The sequence below is a fragment of the Pararge aegeria genome, chromosome 25 (assembly GCF_905163445.1).
Source record: "Pararge aegeria chromosome 25, ilParAegt1.1, whole genome shotgun sequence".
NCBI lineage: Eukaryota > Metazoa > Arthropoda > Insecta > Lepidoptera > Nymphalidae > Pararge > Pararge aegeria.
In genome coordinates this window covers 6,074,407-6,097,052 of record NC_053204.1, presented here as the reverse complement: position 1 = coordinate 6,097,052, position 22,646 = coordinate 6,074,407, and the positions used below count along the sequence as shown (strand labels likewise).

Below are 22,646 nucleotides of genomic sequence, written 5' to 3'. Positions count from 1 at the left end.
GAAATCGGTCAGGGGAACTGGTGGTAATAGAATACCAACGTGCCGAATAGAAGCCGATATAGGTTTTTTATTATCTATACCCCTAAAAGGTTATCCCAGTACAATCTGAGATAGCACAAACACTTACCACCTGGTGAGACTGCCTAGATAATTTATGCAAGTATTTCTTGCCATTACATATTAGAGATCAGTTTTATACGGTTTCTTGCGATTCGAATTCGACAGCACAGCTTTTTAATTAATGTTTATTAAGTTAGGTATACTTATGGCTCAAATTAACATTTTATTTACATTATTACGAGAGATAAATAGTAGGATTTTTACATTAAATAGTTCTCATTTACCATAAACAACATTACATCCATCATATCTTATTATTAGAAAAATATGTTTTAATACTAACAAAGAATCTGGCCGACTTACTTGGCTTATAAATAAAAAGATTTGATTAAATTTTCAAAACAATCTCCCGTATCTTTTACCACGGACCTATAACTTCTGATAAGTTAATAGTTCGCTATTCAATACACGCACATATCATTTTATAGCACAACAACACTAACAGAGGAAGCCTACCAAATAAATCCTATGTGACTCAAAACACAACTCAAAATAAAATTATATAGGAGAGCATTTTATAAAGATATTTAAAATTATTTTCAAAACGAAAAGAATACCGCTTTATTATTTTTATTATAACATTATATTTTTCCTCCCGCCTTTATCGGTAGTACTGCCTAGGACGAGTTCAGAATTCAGGGCAGTCAAAAAGTATGTTTACTTTTTGACCGCTTAAAACTACGCTTAAGTTTGCTACAAGACGACCAAAAAGTTTGTAGAACACCGTTTTTATTATAGCTTTATTTCCAACCCATTTACAAATTCAAACATGTTATAAATTAACTTCTTTGTCTATGGTAAAAGCCTCTTCCATCTTCTCCTTAATTTTCCTGTTGGTGGCCAAGGTCATCCAACATCCGTCGGTGTATACCCAAGTTCGCCTCGCACAAGTTAGGCTTCGAAGTAAAGAGGAATATAACTTAACTAAAAACGAAAATTATATTCACAGTTTGGTCTTAGGATTTCTTTTTGTCCCAAATATTTTTTCCAGGTCATATCATATTGTTCCTATTTATTTATATTCATATATATATAATATTGTGTAGATGTTTGTTATATATATGTTATTAATGTTTATAAATATATTTATCTCGTCTTGAGCAGTGTTTTACGCCATCGGTTGCCTGGAAGAGATCGCTAAGTAGCGATGAAGCCGCCTAATTGTATACAGCGTGTAAACTTGTTTTTTTATAATTTTTCATGTATTTTTATGTGGTGTACAATAAAAGTGTATTCATTCGTTAATTCGTCTTTCAATTTCATAGCTGTTTGCATCAAAAGTGGCCAGACCTAAGAATACTGTATAAGAACGTATAATTTCCCATCAACAGATGCGTGCGCCTTATCACAGTTGCAATGCTGTGGGTCTGATCTCGGTGCAACGCCAGTCGCGTATCAACCCTATGTCGCGAGAGACGCGCCGCGTAACCGTTTCGCGCGCTTTCGTGTTTTGTTCGATTGTTGTTTTACGATATTGACATAATATTTTGGAATTGTTGTGCCTGTGTGTAGAACTTTATTGTTGTGTTTGGATTGCGATTTCAATTCAGGTATGTTTGCTGTGTTCTTATTTCAAATGATGGTTTTTGTTACTTTGTGTTCTGTTTGTTGTTTTTATGTAAAAAGTTTGACAGTTTCCGTTGAGTATTTTTTGATAAACAAAACTATTTATTGTATAATTCAAAATAATCCATTAACAATTTATTGTTACTTTTTGGTTTGTTTATTTAAAAAGCTATGTTGCGTTTTTTGTATTCCTACTTTTCTCTCAATTTTGTCTTATTATGTAAATACTATTAACTTGAGATTAAACGAAAAGTTTGTGTTAGAAATTTTAAAAAATATGGTGTTTAAATAACAAATACAAATAAAATATAAAGAGATTTTATCTCAATGAATACGTTTTTTTGTAATTTTGTAATAACACGGTTTACATTAAAATGTAATAAAGAGGTTGTTTAAGGGTGTTACAATTAAAAAAAAAATCTTTTTATTAAGTTTAAGGTTTTTTTATACCCCGTGTCTAAGCTACACTTCTTTATAGATGTAGTGATTTTAATTGTTTATTTACTTAACTTCTATTTATATTTTTAGAAGTTTGACTTTGAAGTTTTTTTTTTTAAATTAGGTCTAACCTTGATCTGCAGGCTATTAATATCCCACAGTTGGGCATAGGCCTCCATTTTCGGAAGGAAAGGAATTTTAAGCTGTGAAACTCCACGCTGATGTAATTCCGTGGTGGGCTTTTGCTTTAATTGCGGATTGTCTCCCCTCTTTAAGACTGTAAGGCCCCTAAAATATAGGGGCCTTAAAGTAGGTACTAAGCAGCAGTAAGCGCTACATAAATTAATTTACCTACTAGGTAGCTTAGGTACGTCGCAAAACTCTTTCAATAGATCGGTATTCTTTTGTAATTATTAAAATGAAATCTTTATTGTACTCAAAAAAGTTAAACAAAATTAAGAAAATAAAAAAACATAGCTTAACAATTGAAGTCATAGTTAGCGGCCTTTTTTACTCATATATGTGTATATAACTCACACTCCTAAATAGTATATTTACACCAACATTAACATTTTATTACATATATAAAATGCTTAAAATTGATTAGAAGACACAAAATTACGAACTTAAAATAAATTTCATACCGTTGAATCCCTCCTGTAATAAAGTGTATTGTCGGTTTGAAAACCCCTTTTTTAATTAAGCAGCGGTACCTACACAAAAAAAAAACCTTCTTTAACCCTTCCAACTTAACGCTAACTTGGAAGAAGATTGGTGGTGGATGGTACCTAACTACCTAACTGGGTGTGTTACCAACCAGTATCGCAGTATAGGCAGTCATGCGCTAAATATATATCAAATAAAAAATCGTTGAACAATAATGAACCCGAAATACATCTCATATTAAATGTAAGTACAACTTTATCGTACTTGTCTTATTATAAAAAGAACTTAAACAAATATACATATAAACATACATCCAAAAAGAAAATCTCTTTTCATTTATCAATATATGTTTCAATTTGTTTTAACTTATTTTTTTTTATTTTAAAACATAAAAACGTATTGAATAGATTGTTATAACAAAAAGTTAGAAAAATTTAGTTTACGAGAAAAGGTTAACGGTTCTGCTTTTTACAATGTGTATTTGAAAATTAAGATATTAAAATGCGTACGTCTTTACTTAAAATTTGATATACCGCGTTACATATTTGCTTATTCACTAGCAAACGAACTAAAATAGACTCCCAATTCGGGAAGGAACACTTTTTAAAATTTAGCCCTTAACTGAAATCTTACCTGCTCGGCTAGCATGGGCAGGTGTCAATTATGTCCCCGGATGGCTGGAAAGGATAAAAATTTACCTTCTCCCACAGTTTTATCAACTCTCAAAGCACTGGCGCACAGTGAAAATAATATTCAAATAATGTAAGAGTCATAATAAATGGGAGTAAACTTCTCCTACTCCAGCTTCCCGTGCTTAAAGTGGACACGTTTATTACATCCCCGCACGGCCAGCATGGACAGGAGATAATTACATCCCGGGGGAAAGGTTTAAAAATTATCTTCTCCCACAGCCAACTCTCAGTGCACTGGCGCACAAGTGAAAATAATATCCAAATAATGTTTATTATTTAGTTTCCATGGTAACAAGGACAGGAAAAAAAATGTATAATGTTTTCTATCTCACTCTGTCCCATATATTTATGTGTTTCTTTACCTAGATAATATTCGGTTTCCTTGGTAACTTAAATAGGAAAAATAAGTTAATTAAACGAAAGCGACGTTGCATGTTTGCGCATCTCAGTTGCCGGGCATGCAACGTCGCAAAGCGAAAACGTAACGAGTTCATTCATCAGTAGATTTTACTCCTCACATTATTCTCATACCGGGCGCCTTATATATGAAAATCGATTCTTAAGGAGAACTCCAATAATTAATATGTAATAATAAACGGGGTTAAACTTCTTCTACTCCATATTTCCTTGCTTTAGCAGGTGGTCACGTTAATTATATCCCTTGTCAGGGGATACAATCGGGGGATATAATTTTTGTCTCCTGCCCATGCTAGCCCTGCTGGTGGTACGTGATGGTGTATTCTAAGATGGTAACGGTAACTTATTCTTCAAGGACACTTTTTGAAAACATGTTATTGATCGAAGCAAAAAACCGAGTTAAGATCATGTTTGCATACGCATAAGAAGCCACTAAGGTTTTCAAAAAAGCCATGCTTAATTTTATTATTAAACTAAAACCACAAAAAAGCCGCAGCCACATATTAAGTGACAACCAAGGTTGACGCTGGACTTGAAATTTAAAAAAAAAAACGGTCAAGTGTGTCTCAAGTCATGCGTAAGGTAGGGTTCTGTAGAAATAACACAGAAAAACTAATAGATTTAGTTACCTACTCAAAAGTTGGTTTTAAAATAATAAACTATACATTTTTATTTAATTACACATTAATTAAATTTGATATATCAATAAGACCACTTATGGTTATGGTGGTAAAACCACTTATTGGTTTTAATGTTTGGGTATCGACTCTTGTAATATTATAAAACTCCAATTATGCATTCAAAGACGAATGAATAATAAGTAGAATAGTAACAGAATAGATCTGTATTGCATATACAGAAAGAAAACAACGCTAACCAAACAAAAGGAAAGATATATATATTCGCAAAGGTGGCCTTATCGCTTACTTAATAGCATAAAGAGTAATGACTTATTGTTTTAAAAAGTGCATCTGTTATGTAACAAAAACTTAAATGCATGGATTTCTTAAAAACATTTTGCGTTTATTATATTGTTCCATGGAAATACATTTTGCTCAGACCAGGGATTTGATTATTTTGTTTGTGGTTTTAATATAAAGCACTGCTAGGCTCAAAAGAGCTACAACAATCGAGAGCAGAGCCTTTAAGCGATGGGCTGCTTAAGTTGGATTTACATATGAAATTAGTGGATTATAATCAGTTTAATGACATTAATTACACGTCTAAACCTCTGATTTCACATAACAGTTTCATGACATTCATTGCGTTAACAATTCCATCATCTTAATATATATAAATCTCCTGTCACGATGTTTGTCCGCGATGGACTCCTAAACTACTGAACCGATTTTAAATTAAATTGGCACACCATGAGCAGTCTGGTCCAACTTAAGAGATAGGATAGCTTAGATCTTTAATTATAGTCGCAATTTAATTTTATTGCAAATTATTTGTCTATAATTAATTGACAGTCACATGTTATATATATATATATATACTACTATACTCATTTAAGGCTTAGCGATACTGAATACTTTAAAAACAAAATCTAACGCAGACGAAGTCGCGGGCAACAGCTAGTAATATATATAAATCTCCTGTCACGATGTTGGTCCGCGATGGACTCCTAAACTACTTAACCGATTTTAAATTAAATTGGCACACCGTGAGCAGTCTGCTCCAACTTAAGAGATAGGATAGCTTAGATCTTTAATTATAGTCGCAATTTTATTTTTATGCAAATTATTTGTCTTTAATTAATTGACAGTCACATGTTATACATATATATACTACTATACTCATTTAAGGCTTAACGATACTGAATACTTTAAAAACGAAATCAAACGCAGACGAAGTCGCGGGCAACAGCTAGTGTACTATGAAATTAAAGTTGTAAATGTGAAAGTATTTATGAAACTAGCTTTTGCCTGCCGTTCTTCGCCCGGTTTTTATCGATTTTTTACAAATTCCGTGGAAACCGAAGGTAACAATTGGTATTTCGGAAAAAAAAAAAAAAAAAGCAAGGAAAAATTAACCAACAAAGAATATATACTATGAATAGATTTCATGAAGCTAATAATGTTATGCAACTAATTTCAAAATGTTAACTAACGTGAAGCTCACTTTACTGGAAAAGAATCGATGTTTGCTGGCCAATAGTTTTATTTCGAGCAAAACTATTTGATAATTGATTTTTGTGATAATAAATTCATGTAATTTATTATCTCGAAGTTTAGTCGAGCTATTCTTATCATTAATTTGTCCAAAATATACGCACTTTGAATTTTAGCTTAAATATAAAATTCAAATTGAAGTTCAAATAAAAATATGTCTCAATGAATGAAACAAAATAATGTATGTATTATTTATTATGTCTTTCAATTAACAAACAAAGGAGCCGGTAGTTATATGGAACTTAAAAATTAATCAATTTAAAATACAGAATTTAACAAAAGTAGACCTTAACTATGCAATGCCAGTTTATTATTTCAATCTGAGTGAAATTAAGAATTTTAAGTTATTTATGGTGTATACAAAGTCGTTTTTATGAATTTTCTTTATAGAGTCTATAATAAGAAATAATATAAATAATTAAGTGACAGCAGACTAAATACAATGGTAGAAGTAGCACACAAATCTTAAAACCAAACCAAAAAAGACAAAAAGTTAGTTAAAGTAGTAATAAACGACTTTTTTTTAACATAGCGTTTGCACTATGTTCTTTGTAGCAATATTTTTAGCAATATTTTTAGACCTGTCAATTAAAGATTTGTATTAATATCTTTCTAAACAGAGTGGTATTTACAACATTTATCATTTGGAGTTCAAAATAGACAAGAATTTTTAATTCGGGTCATCTAACTAACGTGGGTAAAACTCATTTGACTACGGAACCCTAAAAAAGACACTATCAAGTGAGTAGTTGCAACAAAAAGTAGATTTACTCTGAGATGAGAGCACGACAAAATATATTGCCGCCGCGTAACTAATCCTACATTAGAATTTCGACCTTATTTTAATAGTCATAAGGACTGATGAATATTGTTTGCATCCGCACAATAAAGTGGTTACGGTTTTTGTATAACAGGTTCGATACGTTTTCCTACGTAATTAGGGCAGGTGTTGGGTGTTTGAAGTTGATTTTTTCATTTCATCTCGGTTTTAGTCTCTCTGGAGTTTAGTTTAGTTCGTGGAAGACTGATAGTTTTTTTACGACCTATATGGTAGCCATTGCATAAGCTAGATGTTTCAGGCTCCATTCTTGATTGGGGTAGGTAATTTAAGGCTGCGCTTTTCGCGCAGTAAACAAACGAAACCTATTTTCACAGATTCTTAACAAAGCAAGCAAATAAAAAATAGAGTGCGAATATATATCTTAACTAACATAATCATTTCCGTTCCAAACTTCCGGTGCATACTTAGGAGATTAGAGAGTGAGTGAGTGCATTGCAAGCGTACTCTTTATGTAAAAATATATTTATAAAGGAAACAAAAATTGTATAATAGTATTGCTTTAATATATACCATAGTACCAATGGTTTATTCATTTAACAGTTTTTGGTCAAAACAACACGTGTTTCACTCTCGTTAGTAATAATGAAATAGCATGCATTCTCGCCACGCTTTCTCATGACAAAGAGCAACTGGCCATTGTGTTCATTATCTCCAAAAGTACATATAAGGTTGCCAAAATAACTAAATACTGAATCAAATTGTGTTTTGTAACAATTTTTGGTGCAAAACGACATGTGTCTCGATTTCAAAAACCAACTGGCCAGCGTAGCCTTAATAGATTTACTAAGCATAAGCAACTGAGTTCAAAAGTGTACGGGTTCGTTATGCGCTTGGATTACTCGGGGAATTTTACGAAAACCCCAACATTGAGCCAATTCAGAAAATATGTTTTCTAAATTGACTACCTCTGGATATTCCTGTGGGGAAGGTCAGTTGCGGCTAGCTAGTTATAGTTACGGAAAATTTAAAATACCTACCCCGAAGGACGGCAGAATTTTTACCCGGCCTCAGGTGAATAGTTCTACTTCTGTTTGCCAGACCGATTTAGGCTACGGTGGTCAGTCTCAAGAGAGAGTAATATATAAATATAAATATATATAATTTAGATATAATATATAGTAGTAGGGTGGCGCAAAAAAACAAACTATTTTTTTAGACTCACGTGAAAACTCTCCTTACGGTATATTTTTATAGACCAAAAAAATATAAGTTCCTGAAAGTTTCAATTAAAAATTCAAATTTTAAAAGGTAGCTCAGAATTTTGAAAAATTTGCAAGTGCGTTACTTCGGATTTTGTCGAGCGACCTTTTATTTAATATTCAAATAAAATTTTTTGAAGTTATCGACAAAAAAAAAATTGTTTAAATATACAGAACGCGGTACGATACATTTATGTTGCGGGCGATATTATAGTACACAAGTGTGTGAGCAAACACAGGTGCACTCTTTGTACCGTCACCGAAAGAATCTGCACCGTTACATGGTTGAAATACCATCAACACGTCCGTAGCGTTTTGCTTTGTCCTGTCTGATCCGCACCGCAAAGGCCTGGAATGCCCTCCCATCTTCCGTCTTCCCCGATACCTATAATCTGGGTACCTTCAAATCAAGAGTGAATAGGCATCTTCTAGGCAAGCGCGCTTCATCTTAGGCTGCATTATCACTTACCATCAGGTGTGATTGCAGTCAAGCACTTGTCTATATATTAAAAAAAAAAAAAAAGTCATAATCCGATGGTAGATCCGGCTTCACCTGCAAGAGATCAGGCGCAGGACTGACAGCTTAACGTGCTCTCTGAGGCACGGGGGGAATCACCACCAATTTCCAAAGTCCAGAGAGACACTAAAACTAGGTAGGCGTTTCAATCGAAATCAAAGAAATTTTTTTCCATTGCAGTGAGATAGTTAAAACTACATTTCGTAACTTAAAACTAAAGCTGTGCCGTCTATGGGTTTTAAAAACTATTATTATTATTATTATAGAGAATATTTAAGAGAATTTAGAGAATATTTAAGGTATGTAATGTACATAAATACAAATAATAATAATAATAATTTATTTGAAGCTTCACCCATAATCATTAGACATGAATAAATTTCTAATTATAAATATAACCTAAAATAAACTATTTAAAACTAAATAAAATCTAAAATGTCCTCGAAACCACCGCAGCGAGGCACAGTTCCTAAGATGCTGGCAGCATTGCCCCTTTGGATGGCCAAACTAATTCGTTGGCCAAGGTAACTGCCCGTTCTAGGATCACCGGTAGACTCGATAACCCTTTTCGATAATTCTTTGAAAAGGGCTCTTGCCTCCGGACCCCACGGTCCCAAAGTCTCTACTCCAAAAGGCACAAAAATGAAGCTGCTATCCAGGTTTTCATATTTACGCCTCTTCTCAATTTTTCCTAATTTGATTAAATAATTACGTCCAAAAAGTAAAAATGAAAATTTATCAAAATTAAAATTGGAATTAAAACAAAAGTAAGAGTAATAAAAATCGAAACATTTCTCAAAACTGTCCCTGCGGTATTGGGATTGCGACGTGTCTGTTGCAGAAACGAATGCAAAAAAAGAAATAAGATCCTAAGTGCTGCTAAAAACACGCATGCTGATAAAAGCACGTAAACTATTAATATAATTTACAGCGAAAAAGATATGTTATTTTTAACCAAATGTCTGACTATGGTTGTCCGCTCTGCAAGTTTCGCTTAAATTTTTTTCGACGAAGAAATTTCAAAGTTTAGAGGTCTAACTATAATTGGAAGTACCTACGTTTTTCTTGGTATTATATTTAAATTTTAGGATATAATGTATAATGTATACTACGACAATACACACATCGCCATCCAGCCCCAAAGTAAGCGTAGCTTGTGTTATGGGTACCAAGATAGCTGTTGAATATTTTTATGAATATAATACATAAATACTTTTAATATTCTCGTATATATAATTATGATATAAACACCCAGACACTGAAAAATATTCATGCTCATCACACAAACATTTTTCAGTTGTGGGAATCGAACCCACGGCCTTGGACTCAGAAAGCAGGGTCGCTGCAAACTGCGCCAATCGGCCGTCAAATTAATATTCTATAATAATTTATCTGCAAATTACCCGGTATCGTTCGTATTACTAATTTATACTGATATTTCTACTGAATATATGTGATAATCTCGATTACTCTTATTAAAAAGCAAGTGGCAACTTACTAATCATGTAAAAATCCTTAGCCCAAGCGTATCAGTTAAAAAAAAAGCTTATTTAAGCTATTATAAGCTATTTCACTCTTCTAGTACAGAGGAGGCCTTTGTGTTATCAAAACGTAAAGGAATTCCTTTGTACCAATAGGTAATTAGCGAATTATCCATAAAAATAACATCGTGACTATTTATAACAATCGTAAAATAACATTTTCAACGCTTATATAAAAATAAATAAATAAAAATAAACTCTATCTACTAATAGATAACATCTATTGTTCAATGATTTATTAAATAGCAATTTATTGCCTGTCGCCCAAAAAGCAAAGTGGGCTATACTTCAACGCTCCCTTCTACCAAAGTATCAGACCACTGGGTCAAAAACGAATATAGTGTGCGTCCATTATTGATTTATTCAGCTTCTGCCAGTCTAGGTATATCTGACAATACGACCACGTACGACTGCGCTGATAGTAACAGTGAAGTGAAGGTAGTGAAGGCATTTTAAACAATACAAATTAATCGACATCGATATGTAAGATAAGATGACACTTCCTATATAATAGTATATATAATAAGATAGTAAAACGTTTTGTATATAAAAAATATTTTTTGCTCGAATGCGACTCGTACTTTATACTGTTACATAATATGTCCTAGACCTATCGATACATTATTTAATAGTATGTATTAAATAATGTATCGACACATTTTTTAATAACCAAATAAGCTATAATTGACAAATAGTTTATAATGTAATATAGTTTTTTATACCTCCGTTTCTAGTAAGAGGCAATTTTAAACTGGTCCGGAAATGAAATAAATATACAGCACGTCTCCTAGACGTGTGCCTTGACGTCTTTTGCCTATCGATTTACCAATCGCCTACGCAAATCTGCAGAATGTATGCGTGGCCATATTAAGCAAAAAAATATGAGTATATTTGACGTAACCAATTCAGTTTGGACTACGGTGTATTGTCTGTTAAGGTGAGCGCACACTTCAAGTTTATTTTTCTCTAACGAGTGTGTCGTGAAGTTTCTATAAAATATACTACTTCCAGCAGTGTATGATGTGGTTGAGATCAGTGGCGTGCATAGAGGGTATGCAGATGATATAAAATGAAGAAATCTCCAGAACGAGTTAAAAAAAAATTGGTTGTCTGTAAAGTCGGCTTACTGACACTGCTGATGGAATGGTTGCATTTTTCAAAAGAAAATTTTAATTTTATTTGTTTGATAGATATTATCGTTGCTATAAACAATTGACATCATATTCACTTTTCACTGCACTTCATCCTTGCCGAAAACATGTAAATTTATTATTGTATAGAAGCTGTCCACGCGGACGCATCGCGCACTCAAGTAGGAGAGTGACAGATGTCGAACGCGGAGGCCGACTGTGCCTCTTTGTCGCTCGTTCCGCGCTCTCGCTTGCACTTTAAGCCTTGAATGGAACGCCTCAGAGCGAGGTAACGCCGCATACGTCATGTTTTTCGTGCGTGCAGCCGGCTCCATCGAATTATAAGACGTTGTCACGTCAAAACCTAAGGATAGGTTACATATATAACACGTACCGGACATTTTCTTCACTTTATATCATCTGCATACCCTGTGCATACCTTCTATGCACGCCACTGGTTTAGATGATGATGATGACGAACCAGGTTAAAAGTAAATGAAACAATCGGAAGTTTTACTCGCAGAAACATTTCATACGATGGAAAAACTAGGTGCGTCCGATGAGGCTTATAAAATTGCGTTCAGCGTACGAAGAATCGTTTATAAGGTGCGCTGTTTAAAGCGAAAGATAGCTGTTGGATGACGGCCGAGTGGCGCAGTGGGCAGCGACCCTGCTTTCTGAGTCCAAGGTCGTGGGTTCGATTCCCACAACTGGAAAATGTTTGTGTGATGAACATGAATGTTTTTCAGTGTCTGGGTGTTTATCTGTATATTATAAGTATTTATGTGTATTATATTCATTAAAAAATATTCATCAGCTATCTCAGTACTCATAACACAAGCTACGCTTACTTTGGGGCTAGATGGCGACGTGTGTATTGTCGTAGTATATTTATTTATTTATTTTATTTATGGAGGCAGTAGAACTATTACGATAGTCTCAAATAACTTCGAGAAGTTGGAACACAGAAGAACACAGCGTAAGTAGATCCTCCAGTAGGCAGATAAACGATATCAAACGTATCAGTCACTGGTGAATCCGAATATAAAACCAGGGATTTTGGAAAACCCTAAAAACACTTATGTCCAGTATCGGGTTTCTATTGGTTGTTGTAATGTTATTAAGTGAGTTTCTTTTAGGCTTCTTCTTGGTAGAAATTGTGTTTTAATGGATTAAAAGACAATTTCTAGAGTAGTTGGGATTTAATAATTCTGGCTTTTCCCCGGTCTAGCCTGGTGGGAGGTTTTGGCCGTGGCTTGTTGTTGTGTCTACCCTACCGCTAAGCGATTTAGTGTTCCGGTACGATGTCGGGTAGAAACCTATTAGGGGTATGACTACCACACTCCCTAACAGGTTAGCCCGCTACCATCTTAGAATGCATCATCACTTAGTACTAAGTGAGATTGCCGTCAAGGACTAATCTGTAGAGGAATAAAAAAAACAATAAAGCGTCACTACAACCACACTTGACATGTCAAAAATGCTTATAGAGGAGACCTACTTAAAAAAATAAAAATAGATTTTTTAATACAAAATTTATTTCTGACCTCCCTAGATGTACGCTCACGTTTACAAAGCAAAGAATATTCCAACAGACCTACCTCTGTTGGTAATTGGGTACATTATTGTTGTTGCAAAAGGTGTATCGAAAATTTATTGACATAACGAGGTCGCTAGTCGAGTACAGATGTATGAATAAAGTTTTATTTACTTATCCATATAATATCAAGGGTACATGGTACCCTAGTATCCCTACTACATAGCATTTGTAAACTTATTTATATGCTTTGTTAAAGTCTTCTTAAAGTACGTAGTGAATAAATATATTATAGTATCTTCCGGTAATCGTTAAAATAATATATAAAAGAAAAAATTAAAAGAACCGCTGAATTTCAATTTTTATTTTAGGCAGATTTAAAAAAAGGATACAGTTCGCCATTTTGTGGTGTCGGCCATCTTGGATTTTAAATTTGTCATCATATCATAGTCAAGGCCTTTTGTTGGATACCCATATAGAGGGAGGGAAAATATATGTCATACGCCAATTTGAGGTGACCTTGGACTGATTTTCATCAAACATAGTAAAGAAACCTCCCGATTTATACATGTTTAAAATTAAAAAAAAATCGGTTTATTCGTTCGGGAGCCACAGAACCTCAGTCGCACGCACGCAAGTACGTACGCACGCACGCACAGACGCACGTCTTCGTTTTGCGTCGGGGGTTAAAAAGAGCAGTTGCCAGCGTTTGTTAAGGTTTTTAAAAAATACCGTGGGAACCGTTGTTTTCCAGGGACAAAAGGTATCCCAAGTTGATTCGTCCGTCTTTCGAACTAACTCTATGCTAAAAATTAAGTTGAATGGTATGCAACCAATCAACTTTATTGACCCCTATAGACAGTGCGAGCGATGCGATGCGGTGACGATATCAATCAAAGTACCGGTCTTTCACACCAGCCAATAATTATGGAATATGTGTCTAATTTAACGAGCTGTTTCAAAACCGCCTTATTTACCGATATGTTTTCAGTTTTTGTCACTATTGTATAGAGTTAAAAACGTTTAGAATATTATCTAGACTGTAGATCGAATAGAATAAAACAGCGCGTTTAAAATACTGTAGAAAAGTTATTTTTTCACTACAAGTTAGCCCTTGACTGCTAAGTTTGTAAGTAAGTGGTAAGTAATGATGCAGACTAAGATATTACCGGGCTAACCTGTTAGGCAGTATGGCAGTCGTACCTTTTATCGGTTTCTACACGACATCGCACCGGAATACTAAATCTCTTAGCGGCACGTCTTTGTCGGTAGGGTGGTAACTAGCCCCACCCACCAGACCAGACCAGAGAAAATTCAGGAATTACCCACCTTGCCTCTGCCAGGAATCGACCCTGAAACCTACTTAAATTCACAGCGCTGACCGTTGCGCCAGGGAGGTCGTCAAAAGTTCTTGTGTATATTGCACAATATTTCACAAAAACAGCAGAGTCAATAATTAACATATTCGTCCCATATCCAGTTTCTATATCATATTATTATGCGATATTCTATTCTGTTCTATTAAAAACTTAAAACAAAAATTTTGACAAAACAACCGACTTTGTAATATGACTGCAAAGCAAGGAATAAATATTTTCTACAACATTTTCAAGGATGTGAAATGTAAAAATTACTAAATATAGATATGCTTTGCACACGATTCCCTTTTATAAAGTACCTAGTAAATTTCTACATTTTACTTGGCACATGAGAGTATGACATACCAAACAAAGCCAAATATGCTTTATTCAGGCGTAAAAAGAAACCCAGTCACTAAATCTCCATAAATAATCTGTTAAAAAAAATCACGTGATTATATTGCTCCGTTGCTGCGTGATCGAAGGACAACCCAACAAACACACTTGCATTTATAATATTAACAGTAATAATATTGTTTTTGAGTCGCACGGGTTTAATGTCTGCGAGTCAATGCACTTTACGACATTAGCATAAACAACATTTGCCAGAATGTAATAGGAATTCCTGTTTCGGCCTTAAAAATCTGTCACAGCTTCAAACTTGATTATTAACAAACCAACGAGGCGTTTTACTAAAATTGACTCATTGACTTCATTGTAAAGTCTTCTGAGGATGCTCGGGTTTCGGAGCGAAATGTGCGTAGAGGGTACATTGCCGAGGGTCTGTTTGGTGTGGAGTATACGGATTGAAGTAATTATAAATTACACCATACAGATTCTCCTGCTGTTCGCGGAGTATAACAAATTAAGCTTAATTTTCATAATATATCACCTTTTTTCTCTTTTACTTACATCATCATCATATCAATCCATTATCGGCCCACTACAGGGCACGGGTCTCCTCCCACAACGAGAAGGGGTCAAGGCCACCACGCTAGCCTAGTGCGGATTGGTGGACTCCACATACCTTTGTGAAAATTATGTAGAACTCTCAGGCATGCTGGTTTCCTCACGTTTCCCTTCACCGTTAAAGCAAGTGATATTTTAATTACTTAAAACGCACATAACTTAGAAAAGTTAGCGGTGCTGGGATTCGAACCCGGCCCCGACTATCACCATTTCACTTACATACTTATTGATAAGTTAGTCATTCACTATATCTAGAACTCCTAATTTGTAACTTCACCATAGAAATACTGTTATATATATATAATGTGTGCATGCGTTCTGTGTAGATTTTAAGAATTGATTGTAAACCTTTTATCACTTTTAAGTGAACAGTATGTTCTTTTCGAGAAATAACTTATATCTTTCAACCGAAAAAACGTCAATAACTAAGGGTGCGTTACACTTGAACTATACCCGTGATTCCGAGTGCTGAATATCAAATAGCTGACTCAGCGGCGGCAGTGTGAAACTGCTTAATTGCGCGGCGTCCAATTATACATTGCTCGCATGGAAACATTTTAATAACTGTTAATTTACAATTCCTGTATGACACTACGGAGTGGTAATTGAAAGAGATATGTGTGTTTGACGACCTCTGGCGCAGCGGTGTGCTGTGGTTTTACGTGGGATGTCCAGGGTACAAAGCCCGGCAGAGGCATCTTCTAATTTTTAATTTTTTAATATTCGTATTTATAAATAACTAGTTGCTAAGTTTTCTTACTCTCCGTCCTTTCAAATAACTCTATACGAAGAATCAAGTTAATGGTTGCTTAATTAGAGGGTGAAGGAAGGACAAACAAACATACAAACAGAAACACATTCGCATTTATAATCATCATCATCATCATTACATCAACCCATTACAGGCCCACTACAGAGCACGGGTCTCCTCCGACAATGACAGATAAGGCCGTAGTCCACCACGCTGGCCCACTGCGGATTGGTGGACTCCTCACACATTTGAGAATATTATGTAGAACTTTGCAGTATGCAGGTTTTCTTACGATGTTTTCCTTCACCTTTGAAGCAAGTGATATTTTAATTACTTAAAACGCACAAAACTCCCGAAAGTGAAGTCGAGCTCCTACCCAATGCGCTCTCACCGCATCGCATTTATAATATTAGTAAGTAAATAAGAATTTATGCTATAATTTGTATATGTGTTTTACCTACATATCAAATGAATGCACTTTTTAAATGCAGATTTCAATTTTTTTCTTCTATCTGCGTGGTGGTGCTAGTTTTGGTGAGGATGGTGAGTTCGCAATAAAATATATAATTATATATTAATCTTCTTGAACGAAATCTACAGAAAAATGAAGATATTATTTAATTTATCTGGATTTTTTTCTAAAGAGTAGCTAAGTATAAAAATAATTTAAAAAAAAAAGCAATAGGAAACAGCACAGCAGGTACTTACCCTAAATGTAACCGTTTAGTTATTTTTATCAAAAAGTGGTTGTTTTTACGTCATTTATATCTAAACCTTAATATTATGAAAAAAAAAATATATCGAAACGCATATTGAAAACCAAATCAATGTCAGTCGCGTGGTTTAGAAGTTAGCGGATAAACAGAAAGACGGAATGTGACATATTAATTTTTTTTTACTTGCAACTTTGTTGCACAATAAAAAATATAATGTACAAAACTGAATGCTAAGCTTTCTCGGCCAGTCAACCTTGGTTCATTCCAAGCACATTTCTAATAGTCGCGAAAATGAATTAAAATAAAGCATGAGAAATTTATATATTACAATATAATATTAATCGGTAATAGTAATATATAATACAAAAAATTGTTAATTACATAACCCCATACCTGGTAAGAAAAATTAAAAGAAATTAGTCGCCCTACTTATTCAATGAAAATATAATACTTTCAATTTAAAATTTAACAGGTGTTTTTTCTAAACATCTATTACTTACACCACCACTGTAACAAATTGCAGTGTTAACGGTCAAAAATTAGAAGTGGTGGGCAAAAATAAGGAATTTTCCCACTACATTGCTTAAGATGCTGAGTATAATAAATTAAATATACACTACGACTGTAAACACATCGCCATATATCACCAAAGTAAGCATAGCTTGTGATATGGGTACTAAGATTGCTCATGAGTATTTTTGAGGTGACAAAGTCTTATAATTCGATGGAGCCTCTCCTACTTGAGTGAGCGATGCGTCCGCGTGGACAGCTTCTATACAATAATACATTTACATGTTTTCGGCAAGGATGAAGTGCAGTGAAAAGTAAATATGGTGTTAATTGTTTATAGCAACGATAATATCTATCAAACAAATAAAATTAAAATTTTCTTTTGAAAAATGCAACCATTCCATCAGTATTTTCTTACGACGTTGTCACGTGCAAATATCGTCAGGAAGCCGACTTTACAGACAACCAATTTTTTATGAATATAATATACATAAATAATTATAATATACAGATAAACACCCAGACACTGAAAAACATTCATGTTACTAACACGAACATTCTCCAGTTGTGGGAATCTAACCCACGGCTTGGACTCAGAAAGCGGGGTAGCTGCCCACTGCGCTATTTGGCTGTCCAAATATCAGTATTCTTAAATACATGAAATTCTTCGCAATGATAAAAAGTTATTGTCTTCTTGACCATGCTTCTGACAAAATTTTTATCCAAACGATTTCTTTTATCCATGCGAAGCCTTCGCAAATAAAAAAGTTCGTTAGTCAATGATAAAAGATGTCGAATCTGAATCTGATATCGATAATAGATCGGTTAGTGAAAATCAGTCGTAATTAACTACAAAACATCCGAAAATTGTCGAAAAGCATCCGGTGCCGAGGCGTTTATGTGTAAAGTAGATTACTTTACATATGTACTATAAAAAAAATATTACATGCGATGTCGAATCCGCATCTGATACCGATAATGAATCGAATCGGTTAGTGTAAATCCGTAAATCAATCGTAAACCGGTGCGAATTAGCTACAAACATCCGAAATTTGCCGATAAGCATCCGTTACAAATAAATTGCCCATGCGTTTAAGTGTGAACTAGATTACTTTACTTCATTTCCAAAAAAAAAAAAATTACATGCGCTGCGAATCGCAATCTGATGCCGATAATGAATCGAATCGGTTAGTGTAAATCGATCGTAAACCGGTTCGAATTAGCTACAAAACATCCGAAATTCGCCGATAAGCATCCGTTACAAATAAATTGCCCATGCGTTTAAGTGTGAACTAGATTACTTACTTCATTTCCAAAAAAAAAAAAAATTACATGCGCTGCGAATCGCAATCTGATGCCGATAATGAATCGAATCGGTTTGTGTAAATCGATCGTAAACCGGTTCGAATTAGCTACAAAACATCCTAAATTTTCCGATAAGCATCCGTTACAAATAAATTGCCCATGCGTTTAAGTGTGAACTAGATTACTTTACTTCATTTCCAAAAAAAAAAAAAATTACATGCGCTGCGAATCGCAATCTGATGCCGATAATGAATCGAATCGGTTAGTGTAAATCGATCGTAAACCGGTTCGAATTAGCTACAAAACATCCGAAATTCGCCGATAAGCATCCGTTACAATTAATCGGCCGAGGTGCCAGAGTGTAAACTTTGTTAATAGATTTGTATATTGTGCCCAATGGGGCGACGCGATTTTATGAAGCTTCACGGTTTGGTGATTCTGTTCTCAAAATATTTATAAGAGGACGTAATTTTCTATGGTTACAACTCGTCGACTTTCTAATCAATCATAATAATATAACGGACCTACCATTATTAACCTACCGAATATTCCTACAGATGCAATATATTCCTAAGTTTTTACAAATCTTACCAATAATAATATTTTATTGTAACTACTATCTCACAATTATTCTATCTATATATAACAATGTTATGTAGGTTTGTGTACGCTTCATATACTAAAAAATTTCTGCACCGATCGAGCTGAAATTTTAGCATGATATATAATACGCATCAAGGATTGTTTTTATCTGTTTTTCTCAACCATTCAATCACAATTTTTTTTTATTTTTATAAAAGTGTATACGTTCATTCACTCAATATACCTAAATGCGAAAGTGTGTTTGATTTTTTCTCTGTCCTTTCTTTACGCACTAACCAAGCTTGCAATCAAATTGATTGGTGGTATAGAATAAGTGGAAAGGACAGAAAGTAACATAGGCTACTATTTATCCCAGGAAAACAGACGGTTTTCACGGGATTTGTAATTAAAAACGTAATTAACGCGAACGTAGAACCGCACCGCCACTAAAAATTCGCAAGTTTAAGTGGTACTTATAAGTGATACTTATACGTTCTATTAAAAATTTATGATAAATAATATGGCGATTACGTTTATAATACTAAACCAAGCAGCATCAAATAATGTTTGAGAATAACAAAGCGAGTGAATATAAATATCAAGTGTGCGAATGACGGTATTTTGTATATACACTCATGTTATCTTATACTACCCCATATTTTATACTTAGTATGTAGTCACGTAACCAGCGTGTTATAGAATATATATTGATCTTCTTAGGAAGTAGGAAGGTAATCAAACCCTGGAGTGTTTGTTGCAGCGCACCAATACACTGGAGAGGTCATATGTACGGATATACTAAAGAGTAAAAGATTCCAGTCAACAGGTAAGATTATAAACATAAGAAAACCTATTTACTGTCGGTTATACAGGTTTCCTCGTGATAATTTCCTTCACTGCTTAAGCAAGTGATATTTAATAAACCCGAAATGTTAGAGGCGCTTACATTATGAAAATTAAGCTTAATTTGCTATACTCCACGAAAAGCGGTAAAATCTGTGTGGTCTAATTTATAATTTCTTCAATCCTTATACTCCAAACCAAGCAGATCTTCGGCAATGTACCCTCTATGCACGTTTCACTCCGAAACCGGAACATCCTCAGAGGATGTTGACTTAACAATGAATAAGTTTTAAAATTCTTAATTTTCATAATATATGATCTATTTTGTGAAAGAGAAAGTGTGTGGGTATGTTCCGTGATAGGCTCCGAAACGGCTGGACCGATTTAAATGAAACTTTCAGGGAATCTTCGGATTGACCTGGCGAGTAAGTTTGGTGACGAACGGAGCACTCCTATTTTTGAACTGTCAAATACAGCTTTTATTCACTATGATGAATATTCTATTGTTGGGTGTACATGGGTGTAGATAATGATCTTTACCCGCTCGAGAAGAGAATAGAAGAGAATGAATACGGAGAGAAATAAATGATTTAATTTATGAGACTTAAATTAAAAATGTAATTATGTAAGTTTATTGTTTAAATAAAATAAAGCAAAATCTAGCCCGGCGAAGCGGGCTGGGTACACTAGTAGTGGTTATGAAAATTAAGAATTGTAACATTTATTTCCGCAAAGTACCGCCTGCTTCTATTCAATATTTAGAGGCGCTTGCCGGGGGCCGGAATGTCTTAGCCACTAGGCTATCACTACGTTTATTAATAAGGTACTAAAGATTTTTATAGCTCGTATTGGAGCACCTTATATGAATCCGATAAATAGATAGATAAATCCTCAATGAAGTGTTCTCAAAATTAGAGTGTTCTAGAGTGTTATAGAGTGAATAGCAAGTCAGAATACAGTTGTCACCACTGGATAGCTACTTGGCGGCAGAAATAAACATGGCGGTACTATACGAAAGAGTTCTGTCACTAATAACTCTATTGCTATTTGCTACTCGTGCAAGACTTCGCGAGGAACGCTCCAGATTTCATGCGTTCTCTGAGATTGTACACACACACATACAATCTTTCAAAATTCAAGTAGGCTTGCACTTTTGAAACGCCAAGTCTGTTTGTTTGTAGTGTACCGCCGAGAGAAGAAGCCGGCAAGAAATTCGCTCGCGAAATCCTTAACGACAGATTGCAAAACGATAGATAGACCCGCATATCGACCTTAAGCAATCCATAGCTATCGGGCACCTGTCACAAATTGCTCTCGCGATGAAATGTGTCGGTGTCTTTACCTACGGTTGTTTCCCACGGGGCGGGCAAATCGATTACCCGTTTAACTGTTGTCTCACTCGCTTCACGCTTAGCAGATCTCATTGTTAATTGTTGCTGAAGAATTTACTTACCTAAATGTTGTTAATCCTTTTATGGAGCTCGTGCTAAATCGTGGGACTTTATAGCAGGTGCAAGACAGCTTTTAGCTGGTTATGGCCGCTCGCTATAATATTATAAACAGGAAAGATTTTTTTTGTTTGTTCATTTATTTGAAACCAATAGGCTCCGAAAATATTGGGCCGATTTTAACCATTTCTTCGCCAAAAGAAAGCTAAACTATCACGAAGTAATATACGCTATAATTTGCTTTAAAAAAAAAGGAAATTCTTAAGAAAATAATGTGATATAATCTAACCCAAAGTAACAAAAATTTAGCTTATAAAATTCATTACTTGGGGTGCGCTGAGAAAACTATTGATGATTCGTAAAAATATGTAGGTCATGTTTAAAGTACTCATTGTCACCTATAAAAAATGGCCACATGGGAGTATATCTATCATCATCACCATCATCTTACCAACCCGTTACCGGTCCACTGCAGGGGACGGGTCTCATCCCACAGTGAGAAGGGGTTAAGGTCCACCACGCTGGCCCAGTGCGGATTGGTGGACTTCACACACCTTTGAGAACATTATCGAGAACTCTCAGGTATGCAGGTTTCCTCACGGTGTTTTCCTTCACCGTTGAAGTAAGTGATATGTTAATTGCTTAAAACGCACATAACTCAGAAAAGTTAGAGGTGCGTGCCGGAATTCGAACTCGGCCCCGCGAAAGTGATGCCCAAGTCCTACCCAATGGGCTATCACCGTTTCTAATGCATGTAAATATAATAAATTATATACTAACATAAAAAAAATGCCAAGGTACTCATAACAGGAATGTACCATATATAAATACATAAAACGGCGGACTGAGGGTAATATGAAGAAAAGTGTTTATATTCCAGGGAAAGATGCCACTGAAACTATTTGAGAAGATGCTTCTTGACATTTCTTAAAGCATTAAACGACAAAATATAAATATAACTCAGAAAACGTATGATTATTTTGACCACGTAATAATTTGGTTTAATACGTTAGAAGTAGGTATATGTAGATCAATTCAAGCTACCGTCGTTACAACGTTTTTTATAACCGATCATAAATTAAATCTACGGGAATAAAGCCTCTTTTACTTAGCTAAGCGAATCCGGTTTGCTTGCACCTGCCCTTGCGTCCCAAGACGACTTGTGAGGCTGTGTAGGTTAGATCTGTATTCGATTTTATCTAAACATGTTATAAAATATGGAGACTGGCCACATGGCTAATATATCTATGTAGGAGAATGGGACTTTTGGGTCCACTTTTTTTAATATTAAGAACTGACGGACGGAAGCAGATGGTTCACCTACCA

General features: G+C 34.7%; 1 protein-coding gene across 4 annotated transcripts in view; it reads left to right on the top strand.

Moving 5' to 3' along the window:
• The first annotated feature begins 1,528 nt into the window (after positions 1-1,528).
• The window catches only part of LOC120634862 (irregular chiasm C-roughest protein-like), a 105,763-nt gene continuing 84,645 nt past the window's right edge, over positions 1,529-22,646 (top strand). For all 4 annotated transcript variants that reach the window (XM_039905700.1, XM_039905698.1, XM_039905702.1 and 1 more), the window contains exon 1: positions 1,529-1,670. The gene's annotated coding sequence lies outside the window, so the exon portion shown is untranslated. The remainder of the gene's footprint in view (positions 1,671-22,646) is intronic.